General features: G+C 36.1%; 1 protein-coding gene across 3 annotated transcripts in view; it reads left to right on the top strand.

The window, feature by feature from the left end:
- dab2ipb (DAB2 interacting protein b) overlaps positions 1–7,048 on the top strand; it is a 189,105-nt gene that overhangs the window by 15,650 nt on the left and 166,407 nt on the right. The window contains exon 1 of one of the 3 annotated variants that reach the window (XM_024257824.2): positions 2,878–3,877. The exons of the other annotated variants lie outside the window; for them this stretch is intronic. The gene's annotated coding sequence lies outside the window, so the exon portion shown is untranslated. Of the gene's footprint in view, positions 1–2,877; positions 3,878–7,048 lie in introns of those variants that run through there. 3 annotated transcript variants of the gene reach the window in all.

Genomic DNA, 7,048 nt, shown 5'->3' with positions numbered 1-7,048 from the left:
CTAAAAAATTGAATTAAAAAAATGTTCTGGTTACTATCTAGTGCACATCCGTTACTAATCAGAATTATTTTATTATTATTTCAATCTTAAAATATAAATAATAAATATGTTTTACTTCAATTTCCCTTTAGGGGTTCCGTACCTTGGGGAGTAATACACACAATATTTTTAAAAACATGTTTTCTGCTGCCAGTTAAAGAGTTAAAGTTGCATTTCTGAGTATTTATTTATCCAAATTCCTGTGATTCGGTAGCAGATGAAAAAAAAGCTTTTGGGACAACTTTGTAGCTGTGACGCAGAAGCTACTACGGCAAGCCACAAGCTCTCCTACTCCGTTCTGATGAATCCACTGATAGACAAATAGATCCGTATACGTCTCTGTTTTCCTCGTCTGAGCTGGCTCGTCATTTTTGTTGCCCCGCTAGTGCAAGCTTAGGGTTGTTGTGAGGGGCTGTAAGCTAGTGGGAGAAAGCATAGATAAAGAGATGAGTCCACAACTCAAATGCTAATTTCTAATGAACTCCTGCCGCTCTACAAAAACTATGTCAACTTATACAGGTTATTTATTTTTGTTTGTTCCTTTAAATTACATAATCATAATTATGAAATTCTCCTCCTGATGTGATATTACAAAAACAATGGTGACTACACATATTTAGTAAAATGTCTTCTTTCAGATTCTCAGTAATGAGCTTTTTTTAGACCAATTTTTTTGTTTGGTCCAACACTAAGTAGTGAATTGGACTTGTATAGCTCTCCATCCTTCTAATTTTATTAGTTTATAAAAGTTTAAAAGGTGATTTTCACCCGAGCCTAAAGTGTTTACATGATGTTCAATATCTTGGATTTTTGGTGTCATGGGGAAAGTATCACATGCCACCAGGAATGGGTGGACCAAAGGTCAAATCTCCAGAATCATTATTTTTTTATGAATTTTTTTCTCAAATTCCTAATTTTTCAGTCATTTTCAATCATGTATTTAGGATCTTCCTATCATTTTAATTATCCATTTTGTTACGTAAACCACAGTTGAAAATAGAATGAAACTGCTCTAATTTATCATGTTATATTTTGATTGATATTTTGATTTTTTATGACAAATACTTTTTATTGGGTTTATTATATACATCAGGTAAAGAATTAACCAGCAAAAGTGATGGTGTAACTTTTTATAGTGAAAGTAAAAACTTAAAACTCATCTTTTTAACATAACATTTACATTTTTATGTCCACGTTTGATTTGATTCATTTTGATTGTATTTGTCTTGAGTTTGTATGCGTTTTATTTATTTTTTATCATGATTGTTATTTTAACTCGTTTATATCCTATTTTAGTTATTTTTTGTAACAGGAAAAGTACCTTTTAAATAAAGTTGAAGTTTTATCCATAGTTATTGATAAATAGAGAGAGAAGAGATAGATGGATAGATGATAATGTATATATTTAAGTTTTAATAAAAGTAAACAGCCGATTTATACTCCAACTACCACAATTCTCATGAATTTAAAATAAAGCAATAAACATCAGGGCTGTTCATTTGTGGGTTTTTTCGTTTTCAGAACGTAGGAGTTTGCCCCCTTTTCAAAATCAACTTCAATTAGTCCTTTAAGACACTGAAACGTTTTGTATTTTCCCTTTGAAATCAATAGTTTGTGTCATATTTACAGAATATTTAAGGGTTTTATGCAAAACTTCAAATATAAAAACACATTTGAAGAGGATCCAATGAGTTGTTTAGTCTACTTTTAAACAAATATGGCTGGACAATTACCAAACATATATTTTTTTGGGGGCGTATAATGGAAAATACAGAGATGAGCAGCTGCTATGAATGAGTGACATTTCCTGAAGATTCGAGTGTGAAAGCAAACCGAACTGAACTGAGATGTGAAAGCTCTTTTTGGCATACTCCAATTAACCCTTTAACACCTGAGGCGTCGCCGGTGACGCTTAAATACTAAAACATACTTTAACTTTTCAACGGTTCACACGATCGACGTCATTCTAGTAGATTCTCCTTTAGAATCTACTAGAATGACGTCGATCATTTTAATGGTCTAAAAGTTACAGTAAATCAAACAACAATAAAGGGTTAAAACACACTCTAATTAAAACTTTATTTTTTAGCATGTTTTGTAGTATTTATCTAACGATGAACACCAAATATAAAGAAAATTGAGACAAAAACAGAATTTTTGAATTTTTTTCTAATTTTTTTTGTTGCTGGTTCCAATATTCGTCGCCAGTTTTGCAGCACCGCTAATGCTAGCTTAAGGGTTGTGAGGGGCTGTAAGCTAGCGCTAAACAACAGGATGACAGGGAAACGAAAGTGCCCAAAAAGTCTTGCCTAAAAACAATATAAAAGATTACTATAAAGGCTTCTATAATACAGGAAAAGATGATCGGAGTGAGTCTGGATATGTTAACCGATCAGAAAACAACGGCGTTACCAAAACTCTTAGGTTGTGTCCGAATTCCCCCCCTAATCACTATATAGTTCTGTCCGAATCTAATAATTCCAAAATTTCCCAGAAGTCTTTTTCGAAAAACTAGCATGCATCGATGGTCACTAGATTAGCAGATATGGACCACAATGCATTGCGGTTGAACAATTTTGAACAAAAAATGTGTTTAAATGTAATATTTGTATGAACAGACCACATTTTCACCATCAGAACACAGCGGAGTCATAAATAAATGTCATAAATGTTCGTATTTATTCGATTTTCACTTCATGAAATCGATGACGTCCTTTAAGGTGTTTAGAAAAACGAAAGAAAAGTAGTGAGCATCGTGTTCAAATTACCTTTAAAATCCAGAGTACTATAAAGTCCTGCACTATAAAGTTTTTTTGGTAGTTAGGGGGAATTTGGATGCAACCTTAGATGTTTACGGTCGCTTTTTCCAACATTCACTTCTTCTTTTTCATCAACGTTCTGGAGTGAGATCATCACTGGGGGTTAAGGTGGTCAGATGAGTGACGGTAAAGAGAAAAGCAGCCTCCAGTTAAGTGGTGTGAATAGAGGGGGGTGGGGGGGGCTGTCGCTCCAAATGCCTTGACAAATGTCTGACCGGGGCAGAAACACGAGAGGGTTCCTCTGTAGGCAGAGTGGGGCGACGAGGGTGGGAGTCGAGACAACAAACGCGTCAAAAGAGGCTTGACCTGCTTCGCCTCACGCACTACCTGGATGTTTTTGTTGTGTTTGATTAGACTTTGCAGCACTTTGTTTGGGTTTTGTAAAAAACCGACATGTGGAGGGTAACAACATACCTAGCAAACTTCAGCTAATGCTTTAAAGCTGGGGTTTGGTCGTGAGGCCCGGCCTGACCCAGTGGTTTTTTGGTCAGCCGCAGCGAGGTTTCTGATTGGCTGGATGGGAGGTATAGGAATTCAGCCTTCTGAGGTCTGAAACCCCGCCTCCTCCTCCTCCTCCTCTGGAGCTCCAGTCGCCGATGCACGACGGCATTCCCGGTACATGAGGGGGGCAGGAGAGCAGGGAGATGTTTGAAGACAGAGATGGGAAGTGAGGGGAAAGCAAGACAAAGAGCGCTCTCTCCTGCCCTCTATTTGTGCGAGTGAGGGCTTTTTTTTTTTCACCCTGTGTGATTCTGAGAAGGGGGAGGATCTGCGTCCTGTTAAGAGTCAATACCCCTGCAGGAGTCCATAAGGAGCATGCACACACCTCACAAACACTAGCACACTGCAGCTCCCGCCGCCCAAAGGAGAACAGAAGAACACACACACAAAAAAAGAAAAAGCGGCGAGGAAGCAGGAGTGTGAGAGGGGAGGAGAATACTTTTGGAGTAACCACTTGTTGCTTCTTCTCTGAGGACCGGAGATGATTTTGCTTCGACTCCGGAGGGACCTCATCTGAGGTGAGCAGCAGCTCCACGCTTTTTTATCACTCCTTATGGAGGAAAACAAGAGCTCCAACTCTTGTGAGGTCTTCTGTGGGATTCCTTTCTTGCAGAGAATGGCGGAGGGAGGAGGAGGAGGAGGAGGAGGTGTGTGGAGGGAAGAGTTTCTCATGCAGGAGAAGCGAGATTATCACTCTGATCTGTCAGGGAAAGTCACAGAGTACAGGCAGTGAGGAGAAAAGCTGAAGTTTGTCTGGGAGACACAAAGAGCCGCGACATGTGATCCTCTGCTTCTCCAAGTGGGACAACAGAGTGAAAAAACATGTGGACTCCTTAACAGACGTTCACGCACCTCCTCCGTGCACTCTTTTAGGTAGTGTTTAGCTCTTTACAGCTTGATTATAGTGTCGTTGCAGATATTAGCTCACTGAAGTGTGCATCTCGTCATCGTTCCACCGCTAACATGTGTTTACACGCTCAAGTCGATTACCGCACACAGTCAAGCACTTAAAGAGTCCTTCTCATGTCAGTGGAAGTGTTAGTTCTTCCACGTTCTTTCGCAATCCCTTCATTCAACATGTAACTTTTCTGAGCTTGTGTCAATCTGCAGTGAAGTTTGGGTGTTTTTTACCCAGGAACCCCCCTCCCTCCCCTCCCAGAGTTTCACATGTTAGGGGTTTTCTTTACAAAGTGATAGTGAGGAGCGGTGCGTCTGGGCGTGGGGCGGGCATTGTTGTCCTATTATTAGCGCAAGCCGGGCCGACCAGCAGCTGTGGGGAAGGAAGTGGGCTTGGGGAAGAGGGATTAATGGGAATTCTGAGCGGGAGCTCTGGAGCGACTGCCGGAGCGGCATTCCTCAGGCAGCGGAGTCACTGGAGTGGAAGGAGGAGTGAAGAGAATGACACTGAGGTTGGAGGTCAGCGGCGATCTGGACTGAGGCGCTCTGCTGTAGCTGCAGAGTGCAGCTGTTGTACAGCTGGATGATTCAGTCTCTGACTGAAGCTTCTCCTCTCTTCTTCTTTAAGGGTCGTATCTGATACTCACAGTAAAAAGTGAGACAATAAATGGATCCCAAATGTAGATAGTCGTCACAATACCATATTTCTGTCTCAGTAATCATGGGAACTTCGTAATTTGTAGTTTAAAGTATGTTATTGTAGTATTTTAAGTGTAGTCCATGTAGTATTTTAGTTATATCAATATTTGTATTTTAAGTGAATATTAGTATTCTAGTAATATCAGTATTTTAGGTTAGTGTTAGTATTATAACAATGTAATAGTTGTATTTTGAGTTTATATTAGTATTTTAGTAAAAGCATAAGTAGTATTTTAAGTTACTATTAGTATTTAAGTAATAGTGGTATTAGTATTTTGTGTCAGTAATGGTATTCTAGCAATGTAGTAGTATTTTAAGTTAGTAATACTATTTTAGAAATAGCGTTAGTGGTTTTTTAAGATAGTATTAGTATTTTAGTAATAGTGGTATTAGTATTTTAAGTAAGTGTTAGTATTATAGCATGTAATAGTAGTACTTTGAATTTGCATTTGTATTTTAGTAATAGCATTGGTAGTATTTTAAGTTAGTATTAGTATTTTAGTAATAGCATTAGAAGTAGTTTAAATCAGTATTAGTATTTTAGTAATAGCGGTATTAGTTTTTTAAGTAAGTGTTAGTATTATAGCATGTAATAGTAGTATTTTGCTTTGTATTAGTATTATAGCAATGTTTTAACATTGCTATAATACTAATAGCAGTTTGAGTTTGTATTGTTATTTTAGTAATAGTATTATTAGTAGTTTAAATTAGTATTAGTATTTTAGTAATGGCGGTATTGGTATTTTAAATCAGTATTAGTATTATAGCATGTAATAGTAGTATTTTGGTTTGTATTGTTATTTTAGTAGCAATATTATTAGTAGTAGTTTAAATTAGTATTAATATTTTTGTTATAGCGGTATTACTATTTTGAGTTAGTATTAGTATTATGACAATGTAATAGTAGTATTTTCAGTTTATATTTTAGTGAAAGATTTAGTACAACTTAGTAATAGTATTTCTGTACTTGTAATACTACTATTTTTAGTTGGTTGGAGGGTTTTAGCAATATTAATATTAGTATTTTAAATTAGTGTTAGTATTTTTTATAATAATTATATTTGAACAATATAATTACTAGTAGTTTATGTTAATATTAATATTTCAGATCTTGTTCAGTTAAGTACAGTTGTGACCATGTGGAAGATTAAAAACAGATATTGCTTCCAGAGCATATCTGTGAGAAATTTAAATGAAGTACTGATTGTAATAATCGAAGAAAAAGAGACTTTTATTTACCTTTTGCACGGCATTGAAATAAAAACTTCACATACAATTCTGTTGTTAAAAAGACTCTGACATTCTTTTTCAAAGACATTTGAAAATTATAATTTGTTTTAAAAACATGTAAGTAATTGAATAGATCGATGTGATCTGGATGACCAGAGTTGTGTAGAGTTTTGTTTGAGGGGCATGAATAATAAGACTTAGTCTTCATCATGCTCCTTTTCACTAAAACATTCTGAATGATTATTGAACGTTTCATTTTATTGTGTTTATTGTGGAAATCAGCCTTTACACTATAGAAGAACACTGGAGCTAAAACTCTGAGGTTAAAAGGTTAACCAACACTTGGATTTGATACACAGAGCTCATTTTTATTGAACTTTTAGCTTCATTTGTACATTTTTTCATTATTTTAATTTATTTGTTTAATTTTTATTTGGTCAGCTGACCTGTTTATTTAAGTCTTCCAGACTGTTTTAAAGTGAAAACTCGGAGAAAGCTGCTTATTTAAGGAAACCCAGGACAGCCAGACATAACAAGGATCATTCATTTAGTCCTGAAGGTCACAGCAGTTTGTTTTAACATGTTTTGGAGCAGCTCTGTTCCTGTCTCTCAAGTTTTCTCTACTTTTTCCCCTTTTTTGGCTTACTATTATTGATGAATGTGAGGTGGAAATGTTCTACTTTTAGTGCATTTTTTGAGTAATTTTTTACAATGTTTTTATGAAAAGGGACAAAACATCTGATGGTTTTATCTGCGTCATCCTTTCTGTTGCAGTGAAAGTAAGAGTATCAAAGAGTATGAACGCTTGATTTTGTTGTTTTCATCTTGTGGAGTCAAAAAGGTGATTTTTTTTTTTTTTTTTT

This window comes from Oryzias melastigma, linkage group LG12 (genome assembly GCF_002922805.2).
Source record: "Oryzias melastigma strain HK-1 linkage group LG12, ASM292280v2, whole genome shotgun sequence".
In the NCBI taxonomy this organism is placed as follows: domain Eukaryota; kingdom Metazoa; phylum Chordata; class Actinopteri; order Beloniformes; family Adrianichthyidae; genus Oryzias; species Oryzias melastigma.
This window is presented reverse-complemented; position numbering and strand designations above follow the sequence as displayed.